The 23,532-nt window shown below is 40.7% G+C and overlaps 1 protein-coding gene across 6 annotated transcripts in view; it reads left to right on the forward strand.

Annotated features, from left to right (window-relative positions):
• Window positions 1-23,532, forward strand: part of FGD3 (FYVE, RhoGEF and PH domain containing 3) — a 102,542-nt gene that overhangs the window by 19,172 nt on the left and 59,838 nt on the right. The window contains exon 1 of one of the 6 annotated variants that reach the window (XM_019292029.3): window positions 13,284-13,450. The exons of the other annotated variants lie outside the window; for them this stretch is intronic. The gene's annotated coding sequence lies outside the window, so the exon portion shown is untranslated. Of the gene's footprint in view, window positions 1-13,283; window positions 13,451-23,532 lie in introns of those variants that run through there. 6 annotated transcript variants of the gene reach the window in all.

A 23,532-nucleotide genomic window follows, 5' to 3' on the forward strand; every position in this document is an offset into this window, starting at 1 on the left:
AAATGTTTTCATAGGGTACTTGTAAAATTTGAGGGGTGTGTATTGGGAATATTTATATATTCTGCTTGGGCTTTTCACATGTCTCATAAGAAAAAAGTAAATGAGAAGGGTCTTTTTTATAAAGGCTTTGAACAAAATCATGCAACAAATAAAATCACAGTCACCCTCACCTTCTGGTGAACTGTTACTGCAAATGATACTCCCTGTCCCTGGGAGTGTTCAAGGCCAGTTGGATGGGGCTTGGAGCAACCTGGGATAGTGGAAGGTGTCCCTGCCCATGCCAGAGTATGGGATGAGATGAACCTTGAGGGCCCTTCCATGATTCTGTACTCTTGTTTAATGAGCGGTTAGTGGTGGGAGCAAAGATGCTCAGAAGAGTGTGTTCTTACACTCTTAAACTCATCAAAAGGTGAGTGATTTTGATATCCATTCATGTGGTGGAGCCCTGGTGCCTTCGCAGGTTTTACCACAATATTGACAGTGATTACAAATACATAAATGGTTTGGACTTAGCTTCGTGAAAACAAAATGTTCTTGAGCACCTCCCTGTCCATGATAGAAAACCAAGTGAGGGTGGCTCTGTTTTGTCGCAGTGTGGAGCTGAACTCCCTGTAGGGCCATGGTGTGATAAGGCAGTGGGTTAAAACCCAATGTTAGCACAGGTCTTCTGTGTGTGTTATGGTGAGTATAGGAAACAGAGGAGAAAAACGAGCCAGAAATTTTTGCTGTAGCAGTGTTTCTTAAGTCAACAAAATAAGACGTTCTAAAAGGCTCTGGGTGAGGTTGTTTTGATGACCTCCACAGCTCCATGACTGTACCTGATCTACCTCAGCAATACTTTTGTACACCTGTGTCAGTTTGTCACTGCTGTTCATCTTAAGAAGCAGCTCCTACCCAGAGAGTGTAAATTAGAGATGGGTCATGTTTTGCTGTTTCAGTTCAAACTGTGTGGTATTTAGGAGGATTATAGATGTGTGACAAGGGTCAGTGGCTGGTTTGTGAGTAAAAGGCGTAATTTTATATGAAATAATCCGCCTCCTGCCAAATAACTTAATCTGTCGCATTTGTTAGTTTTTTGTTCTGTTCATGTCTCTTTCTTTACCTCTGCTGAACCTATTCCTAAAGTACTCTGCCTAAGCAGTAAGATTAATTACACCACCATTTTGGAGGTAATGCGGCTCACCAATGTTTTTAGTAAAAAGCTGTAAGATTAATCTAACATTTTATTGATACTATCTTTGAAATAATGCAGTTGAAATAGCTAGCACATGAACTCTGCTTCTTCTCCCAGTGGAAAACCTGAATCTGTGGCTGTGCCTTACTCGTTTGGGGTTTTTTGGATGGTTGGGAGATGCCAAATCATTTCATCTGACGTAATTCCCTAAAAGGCTTTGCACTTAGGCATAATCACCATCCAAGGTGCAAGCAAGGGTGTAGCGGCAGCACCCATGGCAGTCTCTGCAAACCCACCAGCTGGGGGAACGCAAGGTGTGCCCTGGCTGTGACTTTGCAGCTGGAGCTGGGAGATTGCAAACTGTGGGATGTCCTTACTATCTTGATCATTCAGGGCTGTGTTTTGCTCTTTGAAATGACCTTTTCTGATGAGCATTAGAGTCTGAAGAAATCGGAGTGTTATGGGGAAATTTTGAGATCTCAAATTCAACGCTAGTATTTTTGTTTGGTTTATTTTTTAGTAAAAAATAATTAAAAAACAAAACAAAAACCGCTGACAAATCTAGTTTACTGTATCTATTGTAATGTAAGATAACCTACCACTCTATCTGTGGGCAACAAGAAATGGCCAAAAAATCTGCAGAACAGACGTGGAAGAATATTTCTTGTCTGGGAATCATCTACTTAGCTATTCTGCTTAGAGGTGTGTGTATCTCATGGATCTATGTACGTTCTTGATATAACAACAGAGTTACCCTGATAAAACCCGTGATCAGTCAGTGACATTGCAGTTTATTTGTTGGCCAGTCCACCTGTGTTCTAAATCTATCCTAGCATTGGGAAAATTGTGGATGGGTCCTTTTCATTAGTAGAGCCTTGTTCAGGAATTTAGATCAGACTGCACAGTTGGAAGGATTGGGTTGCTTGTCCAAAAATGCTGATTTTAGGGAGCTACAAATTTCTGGGACATGGCCCACCCTGAAGACTTCTCTGCCTTTTGGTTTTTTTCCCTCTCTTCCCACACTTCTGTAAGTTGAAAAGAATACAGAGAAGGCTCGGAGAATTGTCCATGAATATTGATCTGGCCTAGTGATAAACTTCTTTACTCTTTTACTGGAAGTGAGTAGGTTTACATTAGATATTAGGAAGAAATTCTTGACTAGGTAATGAGGCCTTGGCACAGGGTGCCCAGAGAAGCTGGGGCTGCTCCATCCCTGGAAGTGTCCAAGGTCAGGTTGGGCAGGGTGTGGAGCAACCTGGGATAGTGGAAGATATCCCTGCCCGTGGCAGGGGGTGGAATGAGATGGGCTTTAAGGCCCCTTCCAACTCAAACCAGTCTGTGATTCTACGATCCTTTCGAATTGATTGTGGGTGGAAAAAAAAAGAGGGGGAAAGCCTGGGCACATGGACATGCAGGCAGCCCCCGAAAGCAGCCCAGAGCACCAGAACACTGTGCCTTCTGCAGAGCCACTTCTCAGAGCGGGATTAAGGGCTACTGGAGCTGAAGGAAGGTATCCATGGGTAGCAGCATTGTCTGTCAGCCTGCCAGTTCCCTCAGCTGAGGCCCACATTTGTAGCGTTCATTGCAAATGAGCAATATTTCATTTTTGGTTGCACAATTTAAGCCTACTTTTGCTACCTTTTGCTAGTATACACTTCCACATTTTTCAGATGATATATGTTGTCTTTAGCCCATGCAGATATTCAGAGGTTTTCTAATTCAGACGAAGGCTCAATCTGGGATCAATTTGGAAATACAGTGAAGAAGGGGTGCTTGTAAACCTATGCAGTCTGTCTGGGTGAGATGCTACAAGGTAAGACTGTCAGGATACCTCCCTTTAGATGAGAGGTGGACAGTCCCAAATGGAGCATGGAAAGCTGTTAAATGCCTGGAGGGACATCAAAGTTTGTGTTTGGAGGGTTGACAAAATTGAAATCAATAATTTGTACCATTTGGAGTTTAAATCTGGGTTTCCCTTTGTTGTGTATCTTGTGCATGAGATAAAAACCCCACATCTTCACCTCTCTTCCCTTTTTACTTGCCCCACCTCTCATATATTAAAAGAGAGAAATTCTGCATGTGATGGCCCAAAAGCCAAGCTGGGATGAAATAGTTTACAGGCCATGGTATGCATTTGTCATATTCTTTGCTGCCCTCCCTCTTCCCTTACCATCTGTTCCCCGAATCTTTTCTTTTTCACTTCCACTCTTTCTTCACAACTTTTCTTATAATGTTCATGGTCAACTCTTTTGTTCCACTTCAGTTTTGTCTCAGAACCCCATAAAAGAATTAGACCAAAACCATAAAGAAGTAACTGAGACAAACTGAGCCTTTAAACTGTGTTGAAAAGAGATTTGAAATTGAACAAGGGGGGTTTGTGCATCCCTAATTAGAGGCAAAGCTAAGCGAGCATGACAGATTTATTGATGATAAACCTCAGTTTTGTTTAAACATCTGTTGAAGCTCAACTTAATAAGTGACAGCAGATTACTGCTGCCTCAGATGCAGTTTCTGGGTGCCTGTGGGACTGTGGAGGAGCTGCATCATTATGTGTTTGCAGTACCAGTCCCAGCAATCCTGGGGCTCTGTCCGCTGTGCAAGGTTTACTACAAGTGTCCAGAAAATTGTCCTTCTTAAAATCAACTTGTTTCACTGCAAGCAAAAAGATCCAGAGTCTTCTCAAGGTGTACTACTGAAGGGGGCAAAAGATGCATAAAAATTATTTTCTTTTGGATTAAAGATCTGAACAGCTCTTGAAGGCAAGCAGAAGACTGCAATGTTCCAAGGGCAACAAAATATTTACCTTAATATGAACTTGAAATTACTTGTGTGGAAAATCGTGTTTTACAGGTCGGGGAAGAGTGGAGTGGGGCACCAATCACGGAGTGGTTCAGTGCGGCTCTGTTTTAGTGCTGTTGGCATTAACTGAGGGCATGGGTGGTTTGTTTGACTCCATTTGCACACATTCCCTCTCTGTGGGAAACGTGGGAATTTCTTGAAAGTGGTGTTCTGCCTTTTCTGTCTTCGCTTGTGCCCTACATTTTTTCCTGTAGTCCAACAGGTCCAAGTTTTGCTTTGTTTCATAACCAGTACAGTAGTTTACCACCTTTTTCATACAGAGCTCCTCATTTTTCATATTCATTTATTAATATGAAAGGACATTTCCTTGAGAAAATGTGGGGGGTTTTGAGCCAAGAGTGCATTGCCAAATGTTTGTCTAAAAGATGTCATTAGTACAGAGGGAACAAACGATAACCAGCCCAAATCCAAATCTCTTGGCAGCAAGCTACAACAAAGAGCTCTTTGGGCTGTCCTGTGCCAAACATTTAAACACGTGTGAGAGGCTGTGCTTTAAAGAACAACATTCAAACCAGAAGTCCTGGGTGCCATAAAATTGGCAAGTTAGTGCAAAACAAGTGCATTACAACCTTGTTCCTCAAGCCAGGTTGTAGTCTCATGGTTGTTTGAAAAATCAAAGGACAAAAGTAAATCCTTCTTCTGCAGGTACTGAGCTTGTTCTGGGTCCAGAGCAGCTCAGGACAGACTCTGGTCACAGAGCAGTTCTCTCCAAATTGCCATGCTCAGGGCCCAAAATAGCAGCTGGAAAAATTCAAAGAACTGAGTCTCTTGATTTGTAGTTTTTTCTGGGTCTGTTCAGCAAAAACCTCCAAAATCTCATCTGGGAGGTGTTTGAATGTCTGTAATTGATATATTGTTTCACGTGAATGGAAATGTTACTTCGTGAAGTGCTTCGGGATTTTTTGGGGGTTTTTAAAAACGCCTTTTGTATAATAAGATTATTATTAAGCCTGATTAATTATGGTTGAACACATTCCAAAATCCAAGATGAGGACTCTAAAAACTACAGGCTTGAGTTGATTTGAATTTTGCAGATCTTTGTACAGGCACTGATTTTTGATTGATGCAATACTGAAGTTAGTAGGATTTTGTCGATTTTTTTTTTTTTTTTTTTAAATTGTATCTATAAAGCTTTAAGTTTTCTCTTGGCATGGAGTGAGATACATGGATTTGCCATGTCAGGCAAGTGTGCTGCTGCTGGTTCCTGACAAGGAAACTAAGGCATTTGTACCTCTTAGGCCTGGAAGAGAAATGAGCAATTGAGTGAATTGTAACCTTTTTCTTTACAGCAAAAGATAAATTGAAAGGGAAAATTAAACAAAAAAACTTTTGCTTTGTTTTTCATGAAAGCATACATATGTACAGCTAATTGCAAAAGCTGCAGAATAAAGCTTTGAATGTTAAAGCTTTTTTCATAAATCAGAAGTAAAACAATAGCCCATATGAAAATTGCTGACATAATCACAGGCTCTTTGTTACTGTGCAAATTTCTGCAAAGTAATTTGTCTTAACACCATTTTTGGTGTTTCTGAATTAATTTGGAAACTAAGCAAGAGAAAGAAGACCTCTGGTGGTCCAATTGAATGTTTAAGTAGAGGAAAGCAGTGTAGCATTCTGCCTGCTCCAGCAGGAGATGCTGCACTGAGCCCAAAAGAAGTACAGAGGGGAAGTCTCCTATTTTTCCCCTGTGCTGGGCACTGATGAGGTTGTGCTTTGAATCCTGGGTTCAGTTTTGGGTCCCTTATGACAAGAAAGACCTTGAGGGTCTCGAGTGTGTCCAGGAAAGAGAACAGAGCTGGGGAAGGTTCTGGAGGACGAGGAGCGGCTGGGGGAGCTGGGGAGCTCAGCCTGAAGAAAAGGAGGCTCAGGGGAGACTTTGTATCTCTTCACAGCTCCCTGACAGGAGGGTGCAGCCAGAGGGGATTCATGATCTGCTCCCAGGGAACAAGGGACAGGACCACAGGAAATGACCTCTTCCCCATCAGGGAAGATTTAGATTGGATATTAGGGAAAAGTTTCTTCACTGAAAGTGAAGCATTGGACAGATTGCACAGGGCAGTGGTGGAGTCACCATCCCTGGAAGCATTCAGAAAATATTGATGTGGCACTTGAGGACATGGTTTAATGGTGAGCATGGTGGTGTTGCATTCGTGACTGGACTTACTGATCTTCCGGATCTTTTCCAGCCTTAATGATTCTATGATTCTATTGCAGGGTTATGTCACCTTTAGTCATGAAAAATAGGTGTTAATTCAATGAAACCTTCCACTTTCTTTGGCTAAGGCTGCTGTATTATGGAATTTGGATGGGAATTAGTCCTTGTTTTGGACGCCCCATATTTACATTCTAGATCCTTACAGAAATATGATTTCTGTTCTGGATAGTGTTACTTTGATATAAATCCCTATATGAGCCCACCTGCCTCTTTCCATGTGCTAACAAGTATATTTAAAAACAATTTTTAATGGACTTGTGAAAATCAATCCAAGGCTTTTCTACTTGTGGAGGACAAAATCTTTGATCTATTAAACCTTGTATGGCAGCAGTGGGATGACCCTGTTTCAGCGTGGCATGAAGAGGAAGTATATTCTTTGAAAAACTTGATGCTTTGCTTGGCAGGATTGGTTTAAATCTGACTTCTTTCAAATACACTTACTGCTCAGTGCAACTGAATCCATATGGGATAAGACTCTGTTCTTTTTACTATTTCTTGCATGAAATGCTATCATGATACTAACTTCTCTGCACAATGTCAGTCTCTGTGTGATTCTTCACTTTTTTTTTTCCCTGAAGAATTGCACATTCTGTTTGCATTGGGCTGTGACTAATGTACAGATTCGCTTTCTGTAGTGCCAGTGATGTTCTGCCAGTGTTTTAGTAGGGGATTCCCACAAGAATTCGCCTACGTCTCCCATGTGGAGGAGTTGTGTGCACCAAGAATACATGTACTTCAGTTATTTACTTTGTGGAGTGGGAAAACAAAGGCTCCTATTTACTTCTTTTTGTTTGAAACAATACTACCAGCTCACTAACTGGGGCTGAAAGGAGTTAGCCCTGTTGCAGGAACCGGTTAGGACTCTGGCCAGGAGCCCCTGCTACAGTTCTGTTCCCGCTGTGAAACCTTGGCAGCACTTTCCTTTTGTTTTTTACTTTCTTTCATTTCTTTGTTTGAGCTGTGAACAAAGCCTGTTTTTAGTAAGTACTCGTACAGTGTCTATCTCGATGGGCTCTGCTTTCCTTTGGGATTTTTAGGTGCCTTTGTAGGAATAATAAAATTAAAACTAGCCACTGGTCCAACAAGCTGTTATCAAAGTGCTCTCACCAAGAGCAAGCCCTGGTGTTCCACATCCCCAAGCTTCCAAAAAACTGTGAAATCCCTGGAAATGCGGAAGGCAAGTTGCCTACATTATACATACACACGCATTCAGCTAATTGCAGAGGTTCATTCTCCTCACTGATGACTTCAGGATGTCATGAACCTGAGCAGAGTGTGCTGCTCCTGTGCACTGTCTGCTATGGCAGCAGTGATAGGGATTTTGGGAAGAAAATTGTTCAGTGATGTTATTTGTGAGTAGATTTGTATTAATATTTTTCTTAACGAGATGATACATAAAATTAATCATGAACAATTATGGTAACACCAGCAAAGTACATATCTTTAAGTTTGAAGTTATTAAAGGGAGTGGTTGTCAAAGCATATATGTGTGTGTATATATATATGTATAATGTACAGATGCATATATACATATATTAAAAATTAAGAATTACATATAAAAAATTAAAAAGAATTGGCCTGGCTCATGCTCTTTCTAAAGCTGTGGGTGTTATGCACCATTCAGAGCACACAACTGTGGTTCCCCTTGCACAAAGACTACCTTTGTTTCTTGGGTGAAGTCACGGTCTATTTAAAACCCTGTGTTTTAATAATGAAGTTCACTGGAAACTGAAGGAAATGAGACCATGAGGTTTTGTCCCAATAAAAACCAAATTGGAAATTGCAAAGTCAGCTGTGAATAAATGTGCATGTCATAGTTTATGGTTTCAGCTTTTGAGTTTTGTTCCTCCTTTCTAAATGTTTTGGAAGAAGTATATAGCTCCCATCAGTGACATCATAAAAATAAGTTCTACTTACTTTCAAAGCATTTTCTGACCATGAAAATAAAATGAAAGTAGGAAAAGGCACGTCATACTTTTCATATTTGTATCTGATAGATTTCATTGAATTGGACTTCCAGCTCCCCCTGTTCCCCATTTCATGCTGGCTCGGTTCTGGATTTTCTTCTGGTGTGATTCCAGAGCAGAACACTCTGGGGACCCGCAGCCCAAGATTGAAACTCAGAAACATTTGTGCTTAAAGGAATGGTCAGCACTACCTGTCCGTATGACAATAGTAATTATAACCTATTATTAGTACAATGAAATTTAATACACTTACTGAATATGTGGTATGAAATGGCTGGATCAAAGGTCTCTAAAGACCCATTCATCTAGCTTTATTGAGGAATTTCTTTTTTGTTTGTTTTAGGAGAAAAATTACCCAATTTAAATAGCTGAAGTTATTTGGGTGTTTAACTTTCTTTTGCCACCGTTTATATCATGCAAGTGATTTAAACCTCTCTCTTTATTTTTACTGCAGGTCTTAAGGGGGAATTAAAATAAGTTTCAGAAATTTGTATGACCAGGGCAAAAATTTCTGTTTAGTTTGTTTAAGTCTAAAAGAGAAAAGATGCTGAGTTCTTAAAGGAATATATTTTGGCAGCAGAGGTGACTAACAGCAGAGCTCCTTCCATTTTCTCAAAAGTTACTTGGTTTTCAAAAGTTTCTCTTGCAACAGAACAGTGATAAAACCCCCTTGCTGTCTTAATGCCTCTCAGGTAACTCCTAGTGGATTGGAATGATCAAGCTTTAAAGTTGCAGTGCTCCTATAGTGATTGCACATGCAGGGGGAAATAATAATTAATGAACACTGTTTCATATAGCTTTTTTAAACTCATATTTTAAAGCAGCCATGGTCTGTAGGGTAGCACCTATATGCCTTGTTAGTGCATACGAGGAATTTTTCTGCTGTTATATGAGAAGGAAATGCTGGGTGTTAGCAGAGATGGGGTTTAAAATGTTGAAAACTTAAGGAGAATTGTGCAAAGTCATCTTTTAAAAAAAAGTCCCTTCAGTTTCCTTTCAGCTGACTTGGACTAGGTCAAACTAGGGCAAACCTGTGTGGCTCACGAAAGTACCCTGAGTTTTCTGTCTTCCTAACCAATCAGCTCTGCAGAGGAGAAAATTGTAAAAATACATATTGCAAATCACAGAGTGTCCCTGGATCTAACAGGTACCTCTGTAAATTTCCATTTCCATGGGCTGGTGTACCATTTCACCTTCTAGTGGCATTATCCAGGGACCAGATAACATGATGCACTTGTACTGCTCTCAGAAGGATTAATAATTGTACATCTTTTTGTTGGTTATTTAAAAGATATTACTCCCCTTAAAAAAATGATGCTATTTTGCTTGCTCCACTGTGGCTTGACTGATTTGTTGCATCTTCTTAGGTTTTTTAAATTTATTTTTGGTGCATGCAACTACTGATAGTATGAATACACAGCAACACAAGTGTCTGCAACAGATATCAGTGTTGCAGTTAGGCAAGCTGACTTTTCCTTTGTTTCATTGGCAGGTGAATGTAGTTGTCAGAGAATAAAATATAGGGTAAACAAATAATAGGTATCAACTTGTTCCCTGTTTTGCTGGGTACATGATTTGAAATGATCGTTTGCTCTTAACAATAGCCTCTTTTTGGTGGTTTTTTTTTTTTTTTTTAAATTTTATATCTGCTCTTCCAGTAAGAGGTTATCAGTCATCTAAAAGATACCACCAACTGTGAGATTAACTCTTCATTTCTTTGGACACGCACAGGTCTGATAAAAAACTTCAACAAGGTTACAGGAGGATCATGTAATAATAAATAGCCAGTCATTTGTCAGTTTTGTTCTATTTATTATTTTACAGTAGAAGACTAAAGTATGTTTTTTTCCCCCTCAGCTTTGCACATCTGATACCTTGCCTTGTTACTAGGAGACGAGGTATGATGTGTATGTTCCTCTCATGGAGCACAGTGGTTTTAGCCACTTAATCACAGGAATGATGGCTGGTCAGTCTGTTGCTATTTAGCTGTTAGAAAGCCTAAAACTGTGAAGCTTTTTTGTTTGTTCAGGGAGGTTTCAAAGAAATCTCCTGGCTGCCCTTTCCAGACATACCTGGATATCTGCAATTTTTGTATACATATAGAAATGAATATATTCTTGACTTTTAATAATCAAAATATGCACTCCCTGCAATTTCGTGGCCTTCTGCTCAGCCTCAGTGTTTACCTTTGTCTCTCCCTGGCAGCTGCCTTTTAAAGAAAAGAATAATCAATCTGAGCTGCTCCCTGGTCTTGTTGAGCTTCCCTGGTAGTCGATGGTGTGGCTTTTAATCTGGTTTCCTAAGTAAGTGAGGTTTATTCATTTTGCTTTCTGTCCCTTCTTGCTCCTCAGGCTCATTCCAGAGTGGTCAATAAAAGGGGTAAAGAGCTATACAATTTTTTTTTCCTTTTCCTTTCTGTTTTTCCCAAATTTATTAGCCACATAAACTGGTCCCTAGAGAGAAGGAGACAAGTGGGCAGAAGCATCAGGATGGCAGCTGCCGGCCAAACAGTGGACATCTGAGTTGCTCCAGACTCTCCCCATCCTGCACTAGTTGGTGCCTGCTGGAGCTGGGAGAGGGGCACAGTGGAAAGCCAGCATGGTGTGAGGGGATGCGGCCAGAAACATCTAAGCCCATGCCAGGTGAGCCCTGCAGAGCTGCCCCATGGCTTTGGGCTGCTCTGGTTTCTGGCTGTTTGGATTTTTAAGCCCTTTCAGCCCTTCCCCATTGCTTGTGTGTAGCAGCTAGTGTTTTATAGCGCTTTGCTGTGTTTGCATTGGCAGATTTAATTCTGTTCTTCCTTGATGTTGCGTATGAATTGAGATTTTGCTGTGAGTAAAACTTTACTCTTGGTGGTTATGAAGACTTGATGGCGAGGCCACCTGTAGGGGCTTGGGAAAGCATGGAGAATTGTACTGTGTGGTACACATGTGGTCACGCATGATCAGCAAAACTGATTTTTATTGTGATATCATAAAATGAGATTTGTGTTTTATTTGTATTGGGGTTCTTGATTTGTGGCCCTGTAAAGAAATGTTGAACTTGTATTTGGCTGAGGAGGAAAACAAGTGGAAATATACTGGTTGGACTGTTCACTCTGCGCTTCACAGGGAGATGGACCTTCCCTCAGGTCCAGGACGGGTTTCTCCACTCCTGGGCCAGCAGTATGTGTTCTTGGGATTCTATATATGTAAATGTAATGTATTAATTCATCTTACTGCTGTGACATGTTGTTGCAAAAACCATGTTTTCATACTGTTTTTTTCTCTCAATTTAGATTAGGGCAGAAATTTCTGCGAGTGAGAGAGGAGTCACAAACAGACCTGGCCTAGGTTACTTCTTCCACCAGTTCTCCCCTGGCTCCACTTGTGTAGAAGATATCAGCCACTTCTCTCGGGGCACTGGGACTTCAGTGGTGTCTCCTTTTCTCTGATGTGGGACTGGAGAGATGAGGGAGCTCAAGGGAGAAGGCAGCTGCTGTGGGGGCTGGCTGGAGCAGCTGTGGAGCAGCCAGAACTGGGGATTTCTGCAAAAACTCCAAAGCCTGACAGGTTTTTCCAGCTTTGTGCCCAGCTGACTTGTAATTTTTCTCACGGCATTTCCACCCCAGCTGTACTCTGTCCTTTTATATTGCCCACAACTTGATTACCTCCTCTCTTTTTGGCTTAACTTTCTAAACAAGCCCATTGGAAATGATAAGTAAATATATGGTGGATTTTGGAGTGCATCACCTTTAGGTGCTGTGCTTGCAAATCAAAGCGGTCTTTGTGTTGGCGCAGGCTTCTTGGTGCCCTCTACAGAGAGGCTGAGGAGGGAGGAGGTCTGGCTAATGTGCCAAGGTAGAGCTCTCTATTAATTAACTATTATTAAAAAACTTTTTCTGTGTGTTCAGAGACAGCGCTTGGAGAATTTTTTGATGTGCAAAATTTAAATACATTGGTAATAGTCAGTGGTAAATTGATGACTGTGAAAGTTACTTTGCTTTGTGGCAAATACTGGAGAGTGAGTATTGCACTTTGGTTGGAGCACTGTGTTAATGTCACTGTAGTGAGCAGCGTTTACCTCTTTCTGAGGTTGGAAAAGACCTCCAAGATCATCAAGTCCAACCTTTGACTGAATCCTATGATGGTCACTAAACCATGTCACCAAATGCCATGTCTGCTCTTTTTTTGAACACTTCCAGGGACAGTGACTGCACCACTGCTCTGGTCAGCCTGTTCTAATGTTTAACCATTCTGTTTCAATGAAAGAATTTTCTTAATATCCAACCTAAAAATACTAATTAAATTTGTATAAAATATAATCAGTTTGATGAAGTTGTATTGGCTGTTCTCACTGGGATTTTGGTGCCAAGCTTCCACCTCCCATGGATTATTTTGGCTTACTTTCCATGGGGACCCTGACAAGACCCAAGGAAGGGGAGGGTGGCGGTGGTATGAGTCAGGTCCTCATGGAGGAGCGGTGTGGAGCAGTGGGTCACAGTGCCCACCCTGCTTTTATTGATGGCCTTTTCTCGGTTCTGCAAGGGACAACAAGATCATTGAGGTGATCTGTTTCACACTGTGTGTGAGAATTGTTTGGAAGAGAAATGCTACCCTGCGTTTTAATGATAAGGTGATGTTCCTTATCAAGCCTTCCTGAAAATAGTCTTCCTTGTTACAGCCTCAGCTCTGCAACAGGTTCATCTTTGTCAACCAAGTTTTAATTGCAATTGAGCATTAATTCCCATCTGTGTAAATTCCAATATGTAAATAAAGTTTCTTCAGCTCATCATTGAAGGGATCTTACATCGTACTTGTTTCAGCCAGCGTCCCCTCAGCATCTCAGGGAAGTTTCATGCTTTTCAACTATGTGAAATTTGGTGCAAATGAAAGGAAGTGCAGGTAAAATTATAGTAGTAATAGTAAAACACATTTTCTTCTCCTGGACTATACTCCCACGCAGTCAGGCTTTAGAACATCTCCACCGAGTAGCAGCAATTGCCATCAGAGAAGCCCCCTCCCCTTCCCACATTTATTTCCATGGTAACCTGGAGAAGGCATTCTGCAGCCTCAAAACTACTTTTGCTCTTTCATCATGCAAGCCGGCATTGTCAAGGGCTGAGTGTATTCCTACAGCTTTGAATGAATATAAAAAAAAAAAGCCTGAATTTGGCTGGGCAATTTTTATTTGGGAGGCCCTGCAGCAGGAAGGAACAGGCAACCTTCAAGTGACCTAGTGTCCGTACGTTGCTTAGTAAGGAAAAAACAGTCTTGCTTCATTAATTGATTAACGGGGAGGGTGGGGGTCATCAGAATGGTCTGTCTGTGAAGCGAATGCGGTGATTTCCTGAATGCTGGGAGGTGGGTGGGCGAGGGGCATATGGCTGGCCAGGCTGGGCTGGCGAGCTGCTGGTAAGAGTGCATGCTGTGATCTGTTCAAATAGCGCTTTCTTGTGGAGTCTGTAATGCTTTTTCAGGTACTGTGTCAAAATGGTGTCTTACTAGATGCCTGCTCTTCGACTGTGTTATGCATTAGCCTTTTCCTGGTGTAGAAGTGGGGGGGTTTGGCAGTGTTGGGCAGTGCTTGCTGAGTGTGAGCAATTTAGTGCTGGTGGTAAAACATTTGCTCTTTCCATATAGCTCCATAAGGAGCGGTATTGATTTTATGCTTTTTAAAATCCGTATTTATGCAGCATTTGTGTGTAGATGTTGAGAGGATTTTATTCTTTTTGAGCTGGCTAAGGCTGTTTGGTTGCTCTGTATGATAACAGCAGCATGTGGAATGCATAGTACTTGGTAACAGAAAACCAATTCCTTGCAAACAGTGTCTGCAAATGGGGGATGAATGAAATGTTTTAAGTAATTATTTTTTAAATAATCTGAAAGTAGAAACCTGTCTGGTCCAAGTGTGGTCAGAATCTTGTATGATGAATAGATTGGATGGATTATTAATTTGAATTTTCTGCTGATGTTGGTTTCCATGTTGTCTGAGTACCTGATTCACAGTGCAGGAATAGTATTGGTTAAAATATTTCAGGGGTGCTGCCTGATCAAAGGATCCAGTTGCCATATGTTTGGCTTGGGACAAGCTGGCAGGATTTTTTTCCCTTTCTTGCATTATTTGGTTGGGAAGGCTGAAAAATGTAGCTATTTTCTAAATGTGTCTGAAGTACATAAATGACTGAGAAGTCACCATGACAACATGGGGAGCTGGATCAGACTTTCCCTCCATGCTTTTTCTGTTTTGTTGTTTTAAAATATTTGTTATTTAGGCATTCCCTGAGGTGTTTGAGGGAGTATCTTACAGCTCCTGTTGCTATGGGACTTTTAATGATATTCAGCTCTTAAAGTAAATGATGTATGCAGGTTTTTTCTTGATTTAGCTCAGTCCAATGTATACAGTTTGCTGTACAATTAAGGTGGGATCTAAATGAAGACATGAGCACCTCCAGTGGGAGTTAAGGATCCGGCTTTCCCACAATTCTGATGTTGCAGATTTGAAAACTTCTGCGGAGCTCTTCCATGGTCCTTAGGCTTCCTGTGTTCTTGTGGTGTTCTCATGTGGGACCCAGAGCCTGGAGATTCCTGAAAGTTATGTCCAAGCTAAGGTGTAAGAGAATCTTTTGTTCAGGAGTGTCTGGAGTTAGGGGCAAGCTCAGAGACAGGAAAACAGGCTGATCGTCGTCAAGAAACAAACAGGTCAAGAAACTAACAGTTCTTCCACCCTTCTTTGCTAAGGGGTGCTGCTTGTACCTCTCAGGGAGGAAGAGGGTTTTGCAAGATGTGTTGCTGGCTGTTCCTTTGCACTCGCTGGGACATAGTGAAGCCATGCTGCCTGGGGGGAGTAAGGTTTGTGTTCAGTTCCTTTCTTGATCTGAGGCATTCAAATTTCACCACTCACAAATTTTGGAGTGCTGAACCCAGACTGTGAGAAGTTGGACCATACAGAGAATTCTGAGCTTTCCTGAAGCCCTGGCACTGTGCTCCTGCCTCACCCCTCAGCCTTCATGCAGACACTCCATAGAGACCCACTCAGAGGGACCAGCCCTGAGCTCCAGTTTCCATTGGCTAAAGCTGTGTTCTCAGAATGGGAATGCTCTGGTCAGGTTCTGTGATGCACTGAGGCAAAGGAAAAATCAGACCTGTCAAGAAAAATAATTGCTTCAAGGTGTTTTTTAATTGAAAACCTCATTTGCACTAATAGGAAGAATCATGTTTTGTTCCCTGCAGGATGCACAGTTAGAGAATGACAGAATGGTTTAGGTTGGAGGGGACCTTGAAGACCATCTCATTCTAACACCTACCATGGGCAAGGACACTTTCTGCTAGACTAGGTTCCTCAGAGCCCCATCCAATCTGGCCTTGTGAAACAACCACCAGGATAAAACTAGAAACAAATTGAAAGTTCTAGTTATTTAATTCTATTAAAAATATAAAAACTATATAAAAGCCATAATAATATATTAACTTCTTGGACTATAGAACTTAAATTGTAATAACATTTAACAGCATAAAATTCCAATCCACTTAGCAACCTGTTGGAAATATACATGATAATGTTAAATTAAAATTACTGGGGTTTGGCATTTGAAAAAAAAAAATATTTAAACAAACAAACTGTGAAATTTGTTAAATTTGATTGTTTAATACCCAAAAGTGGCAAAGGCTGACAAATTATGCCGTTTTGGTGCTCAAAGAGGATGCAAACACGTCTTTTAAGAGTCACCACCATCTGGGCATCAGGGACAGCAGGCAGGAGTTGCTTCTCTCCCCAGGGATATACACACACTGTGAGCTCATCATTACCATTTTTATGTAGATCATACCATGACATTCAATGACATTTTACAGACAGAAAAAAGACTAGAAAGCCCTGCCCTTACGAACCAAAGCCTTCGAGGACAGGACAAAGCCTGTATAACACACTTTTCAAACTGGAACTATCCATGTCATTGAGAAGTGGTCTATGGGCCAGAGCCCAGCAATAAGTCAGTAAGACGTTGAATTTTGTAACCATTTCCTCAGAAAAGACAACAAATTACCTGTATTTAATCTTCAAGATATTTGTGATTATTAGGAAGTCAGCTCCGACTAGTGCTGCAGGCCATGATGAAAGACACAAGTAATGGTTCTAGAAAGCCCATTTAGAGACTTATTGAACACCTCACCTCTTGCAAAGCAACAGCAATGCAACTAAGAACATAAACACAACAGAAAAATACAATTACAAAGTCAAAATCTAGTGCTACTACTAGATAGAAGATATTCTCCAGTCCATTACCAACATAAACCCCCTGGCTGTCAGTAATGTTCTGTCTTTGTCCAATCTCAGTCCTCCGTGATCTAAATATTCACTGATAAGTACTTCTGTGTATTTAACTCTTTGAGGGCCCAGTCCTGAAGCCCATCATATTTTTCCATCCAGGCTGCTCAGAAGAAACACAAGAGCACTGGGCAGCTCCTTTGGAAGTGAAAGTCAACACCTAGTAGGACTAGCACAGGAGCTCCACTACTGTTCTGTGTTTTGTATCTATTGTCACTCACTCTGCTTCTCATAGAAGTATTTCTGAAAAAGGACATTTTAACAAACCAGACCAAGCACCCAAAAGCAGAAAGAAATGGTAAATCCTGAGCTAAAGGACAGTGTTTAAGACAGGTGCCAGGAAAAGTTGGTAGGACTAATGGTGTGGCTTTATACTACACTTAACATCCTCCCACTGAAAGAGTCATCCTGCCCTGCTCCCTCAACCACAGACACTACTTTATTCTTGCTTAGAAGGTTTTGATGCAACTCAGAGTTGATTCAGCTGATCCCATGCACAGGGCAGTGGTGTGAAAGCTGTGCTCAGGGTGGGAGCCAGCAAGACAACAAGCAGCAGAAAGTGGAATTGATCTTGGAGGCATCTTCTGCAGTGGTGCTGCAGGCAGGGCTGCTGTTGTGACAGGTCCTGCACTCTGCAGAACCCTGGGAATGACATGGTTTCCTCCAGCTCAATTGACCAGCAAACAGAAACACCTCATCTCAATTATTATTACCTAATGGCATGGAAAAAGTATGTCAAAACCTCTTGTTCTGCAACAAAATACTTTTTCACTGGGAATCAGAAGTATAGAAAGAAGTATTCAAAAACTGATACTGTTTATTCCTCTTAAAAGCAAAGTCACTTTTACAAAGAAAATAACTCCAGTTCGATCTTTCCACCTTCTCACACCATGGAATTTTTACCACTCATTCATTAAATATAACCCAAGTCAAACCAGTTTGCCTCTTATAACCAAAGAAGTCAAGACCTTGAGCTTTTTCAGTGAAGTGTTTTCTCCAGACCTCTGCAATTTTTGTTGCAAGGGTTTTTTATTGCCATATCACATTTATAGGGGAAATTAAACTTCAACTGATCCCATGCTTAAGTGAAAAGGCCCGGGTTTGGTTTCCTCTTGGAACCTGCATATGCAAAAACTTTTTTTGGGGGGGAAGGGTAGGGTAACAAGGCAAAAACAATAGCTCTATAAAAAACAGGATTCAATTTTAACATTGAATTGTGAATTTATCCACTATTATGAAGTCTTCATGTTTTTGAAGGGGTAGTAAGTGGGATCCTGTAAGTTGGAAAGAATTTTTAAACTTTGGATGCAGTTCTTCATGGCTGTCTATACACACACACTCCCCATGTGCTGGGAAGGAACAAGAAGCAGGATTACACTGCAAGCTAGTGCCAGTCTCTGACACACAGCAAAACCAGGTTGTTCCTAATAAAATACTGCAAATTAATTTAATCCTATTTTGTAGGACCAAAACTAAGACTTTTCTTTCTCCACTTAGAAATGAACAAAATTAATAAGAAAAAAAAAATACAGATGCCTTGATTTCAGGTGACTGTCATTGAGCTTTTAGAGCACTACTGCTGAGAGCAGGTGGAGTAAAAAACATCATTTCCATTACCAGGACCCCAAAGTACCAAGAATGCTGTAATGTTATCTCCAGTGTCTATCTGCCCTATCCCCACTGGATTTTCCTGTGTTAGAAGTATTTCTTTTGGTTTGGATTTCCTTACAGCACCGAGCTTGACTCCAATCCTAGAAATAGGAATAGGTTTCTTTTGTTGTTTGTGGTTGGGGGTTTTTGGCACAGAAAGAAAGGGTGGGTTTAGGTTTGTCCTGTTTTTTAACTACTCCTAAATTCAGGACTTTCAAGTTTTTGCCTCTAGCATTATGATATGTATCCTAACTGTAAGAATCTTGAAAGCAAGGTATGTAACCACAAAAATCTGTATAACTAACTCCACCAGGCTCTTGCTCTTACTTGTTTTTCTCATAACGGATTTATCTCATTATTTGAGCCTCTGGCTTTAAAAAAAAAAAAACCAAAAAACCCAAAAAACCCAAAAAACAAAAACCAAACCTTTTCTCGGATACTTGAGATGAATTTCTGAAGGACTAGATTTTCGGCACATTTTCTATATTCAAAATTACAACATCGGGTAACTTTAAGAAAAAGGAAAGTAGGCTACATCACGCAGATATGCAGTTCTTCAAAGAAGATAATCCTACCCATCTGTAGAAAATTTCTGTTAAGCATCACTTGAAAATTTAGCTCCAGCATGAGACAGAACTCAGCATTTTTCCAAATTAAAAAAAGTCATTATATTATTCATTTGGCATCAAATAAAATGTTAGATTAATGGGTGTCAAGAGGAAACTGCGTGGTTCTTCACATTCTCATGTTGAGATGTAGGGTAATAATACAAAGTGAAAGTCACTGTCATGCTGTACTTACTTTTCAATTGCCTCAATACCGAAACACACAGCTCTGCCACAAGGGCAAGTAAATCCATACATTCTCAGAAAATGTCACAGACATTTTCTTTCCCTCCAAGTTTACATAGGAACAAGTGACAAATGCAATTATTTTTACTTTCATTTACCCAAATTACAGTGGGGTTTTTTCATCAAGAAGTATGGTAATAACAGAGAAGTGTATCATTACCTTCCTCTGCTGACACTGAAATGTCACCTCCACAGAACATCTAGCACTACTCATTATTCCACTAAATTTGCTATCGATTATGTAGCTTGCTGCTACAAATATGAAAAACACCGTCTCTCCAACCCTAGAAACTTTGCCAGGAGGAGGCAGAAGACAGCACCAGGGAGAGATCTCCAGGTAAGAGGTCTCCTCCCCAAAGTAAGTACTCTTCTAGAAGATTCCTAAGCTGGATCACCCCAACACAAGCACATGTCTAATTCCACACACGTGTTCACAGCTGTGGCAGTGGAGACCAGAAATCAAGTGCTGTTCCTCCACAACTCCCCAACAAAGCCTCTTACTCACTGTGCTGCAGCCTTCCCTGCACACCCTCTCTAACATGGGCAGTCTTTCATTCCCTTCTGAACAAGAGGAGGGGTGGCCCCACGGCACAGCGGTGTGGTGGCCCCGTTGGAGTGAGTGTGGGGGAACAACAGGGCTGTGTGTGCTGGGCTGTGTACGACAGGATGTGCACAACAGGCTGTGCACTTGGCCTAACTTAGAAATTGCCAGAGCTGCAGCCATTCTGTTTGATTTCTCTGAGAAGAGCTGTCCCTCCCAAGCAGGGCAGGTGGGAAATGTGGCTGGTGCAGACTTTGCATATATTTATGAATGCCAGATTTGGATACGGGGGGAAGATACCTGAGCTCTAAGCATCTCCGAATTAGCCTCAATTTTTTTATGAGCCAGGATAACGTGACTTAAGGTGCCTTTCGAGCAGTAACTTTGTGTGGTGACTATCAGCACAGTGTTTTGAGGGTTTTGCCCATCATATGCAGAAGCTGACCTCAGTGCCACAATGAGTGTGGCTAAGGACTGTGCAGCCAGTCGGTGCCATGATCAATGACAGTCAATGAGCTGGTGTGTAACAACCATTCCCAGAGTGGAGCAGGGTGGCCAGGGAATAATCAGACTTTACTGCAATTTGTGTATGCACGTGCTTGGGGGTTTTTGTTTCTTTTCTTTTTTGGAAGTGCTATGGAGGACTCAACAGTGTTTGCTGACACCAACGTGCTGTCAAAGAAGCAGGAAGTGTCCTAGGCAATTTGGAGATGTATTAGTATTACTGTTTTGATTTTTATTTGATTGGTCCTAACTTGGGTCCTCACTTTACATGTAAAGATACTGCTTTGAAAGAAGTCTTGTTCCTCTCCTTGTGACATGATGTCGGCAGCAGTTAAAGCTCTCTGAAGCCAATATGCCATAATAGATCTGAAAAACTCAAACCGAACAAAAATTATTTATCTACAACCCATTCTAAGCAACTGATAGGATTGTGATGATATTACTAAATTACACTTTCAGTGTCAATTATTTTAAGAGCTCAAAATTGTAAATTCATTACAAGTGTCATTTATTATCTGAAATAATCTCGTAATGATCTTTTCTTTTATTCTTTTTCTTCTACAGTGAGAATTCTTTGCATTTTTCTTAATAGAATCTAAATTTCTGTAATAGCATTTATTTTTAAATCCCTCCAGTCATCCTTTCTCAATAATGAAGCTTTGCCATCAAGCATACATTGTATGCATTGAGATTTTTCCATTAATAAAAGAGTAATATGGAATAATGATGCAGAAATTATATGGAAACCAGTAATTAGTTAAACAGTGACTTCCATGCAGTATGTGCTGTTTTATGCAATATAATTTTAAACAAAAATATTCAGACGTCCTGTGCAAGTACCATAGTTTATAATTACCTGTATTAGCTATACATATGTATTGGAAAATGCTAGTTGCCAGTTATATTTTATGTAATGATAGACCACACTCTGTCTAAGTTTACTTCAGAATTGAAAGCTCTCACCTAAGCAAGAGAGAATGTATACTATTTTCACAATATTAATTTGAATGCATATTTTTGGTTAATGGTCTGATTCTGAAATTGCTACCTGTTTCTGTTCAGCTTGAGCTTCCAATTTCTTAAAAAATTTCTTTAAAATAATTGCTGGCAGAGTTGTAATGCAATTTTGAGATGAAGTGTGTTGTGTTTTCTTTAGAATGAACGTTTAGCAGTCATTCACAAGGATTTTATTGTTTGTAATTTATAACTGATGTCCCAAATGATAACCTGGGTTCTTACAAAATGTCCTTGGTTTTCACACTGTAGTGGTTATAGATTGGATGAAAGTGCAATTGTAGATAACGGGAGAGATGAAATAGCTGCTATAGATACAATGAATTAACTGAAGTCTAGTTGGGAAAACTAATACTAATTCCTTTTACTCCAGTTTTTCTCTGTACTCTTTTATTACAGGCCTTTGATCTAGTGTTACTTTCTTTGGAGCTTCTCAGGTTGAAATAAAGGATGCTTTATGCTATCCCGCGACTGGGTTCCAAAATACTGGAGCTGGTTCAGTGGTTTTCAGTCTCTTCAACTTTATTTATCTGTGCATTTGTTCCCATGGACACCTTTAACCTTTCCCATGTTCTTTTCCTTGCTCTCACTTTGGATCTTAGAGACTGTGGATCACAGAGTGAGGAAGCATTGATCTAAGCTAAGGAGATGGTTGTGCAAGGGAAAGAATGCTCTTTGCTCCTCCATCTGCAGAGTACAGAATATGTTTGTGTGTCCCCCCAGAGTTGGAAGAGACGTGGAGTTTCACTTCAGGAGCTGCTCTGGGATAACTTGGGTATGTTGGTCTCTGGAGGAGTAGGGTGCAGAGCCTGAGGCTGCAAAGAAGGGTAAAGATTGTGTTCTCTAGTCAGCTGAGAAACCAGTGCAGGTGTAGTGTGGACCTTTGGTCAACATCATGGGCTGCTTACAAGTCTCCATAAAGTAGACACTCACATTGGCTAGACCCCTTCAAGGCTTTCCTTGTGCTGGATTTGCAGTCACTGTGTGGGATTGCTTTGTTGGAAGTACAGATATGAGGAAGAGGCATGGGACTAGTGATGCTTTTGCTTTTAGCCTCTCAGTGCTGTCCAGGCTCTTAAAGGCTCTTCCAAACTGTGACTGTGCTTTTGTGAGCCCACGTGGTACTCGATCATCCAGTCTACAGCAGAGGCACCACATTGACCTGTTTTTCTTCTCTCCAGCTGCTGCCCATGTTCAGCTCATCAGTCAGAAATGGTATTTTTTCTGTGTCCTTTTCTCAATAAAAGGTTTATTTTTTGAGAACAATATTTATTGATAATTTACATTGTTCTTTTGTTATATTTGTTTTAAAAGGGACAAAAATATTATTATAGATGTCATATTGTAATATGCATGTCCATGCTTGGAACTAGTCAAACCAGCTCCTGAGCAGCCTGCTTTGTGTGGCCTTGCTTTGAGCAGAGGGGTTGGACTGGGTGGTAACCCCAAGCCCCTTCCAGCCTCAGAGACTCTGTGGCTTGGTCACTTTCTGTGAAAGTTTTAAGCTTCAAGTAGGGTGCTACTGAGCGACACTGAGAGCTGAAATGTTTTCCTTTAGTGATTATTGTAAAATTGTTCTGGATTTTGAAATATGCAGCTCTGCTGTCAAAATAGCATAAAAATACTCCCTGTGCTTTTCAATAATGAAGTCGAATTTTCTTAATTTCTGCAGTATGGAGTGACAGTACATTGTGGTCACACAGAAAAGCTAGTCCTGCCCTGGAATGCTCACTTCTGTAGCAAAGAATCTGAGCTCAGTTTTACCTACTTATATTTAGTACCTAAAGAGATTTTTAAATCAGAAAAGGCTAATTATCGGTTTACTAAAACTAATAAAACAATTCAGGTTTATAAAGAGAAAGCCAGTTGTTTGGGACACTGCTGGAGATGAATTATATTGTCATTAAATCTTAAGGGGAGGATAATTTTTACTCACCTTGCTGGTCAGATGAGATCTTACACATTGCAATATGTGGCATTAAGAAGATGCACAGGGACATCAACTGAGCAGAGAGAGATCCTTGCATGCCACTTTTGTCATTAGGAATAACAATTTAATAAGCTATTAGTAAAAGAAGAAATGAAGCACATGAAGCATTTTTTTACATGGTTTTGACTGAAGGCTGGAATTTTCTCATAGGACTAGATCAGGCTGTTTCTCAACTTAATGCCTTTTAAATCACTGGAAGGTGGGCAGTGTAATGCTTTTCTCTGTTCCCCCCTCTCCCCACAACTCACCAGTTCTCGAAATTGGAGATCTGCCATCTTTCTCTTTGATCTTGGAACAGTAAATCACCCATCTGCAGGTAATCTGAAAGAAACAAATTGAGATGGCTTTGGCTGCAGTAATTTGTTTGTAGAATAAATCTCTTTAGGTTTTTACGGTAATGGATTGCTCTGGTGTTGCAATTCCGGTGTTAAAGTAGTACAGATGTGAAGTCACAGGTGTATTA

The sequence above is a fragment of the Corvus cornix genome, chromosome 12 (assembly GCF_000738735.6).
Source record: "Corvus cornix cornix isolate S_Up_H32 chromosome 12, ASM73873v5, whole genome shotgun sequence".
Lineage (NCBI taxonomy): Eukaryota > Metazoa > Chordata > Aves > Passeriformes > Corvidae > Corvus > Corvus cornix.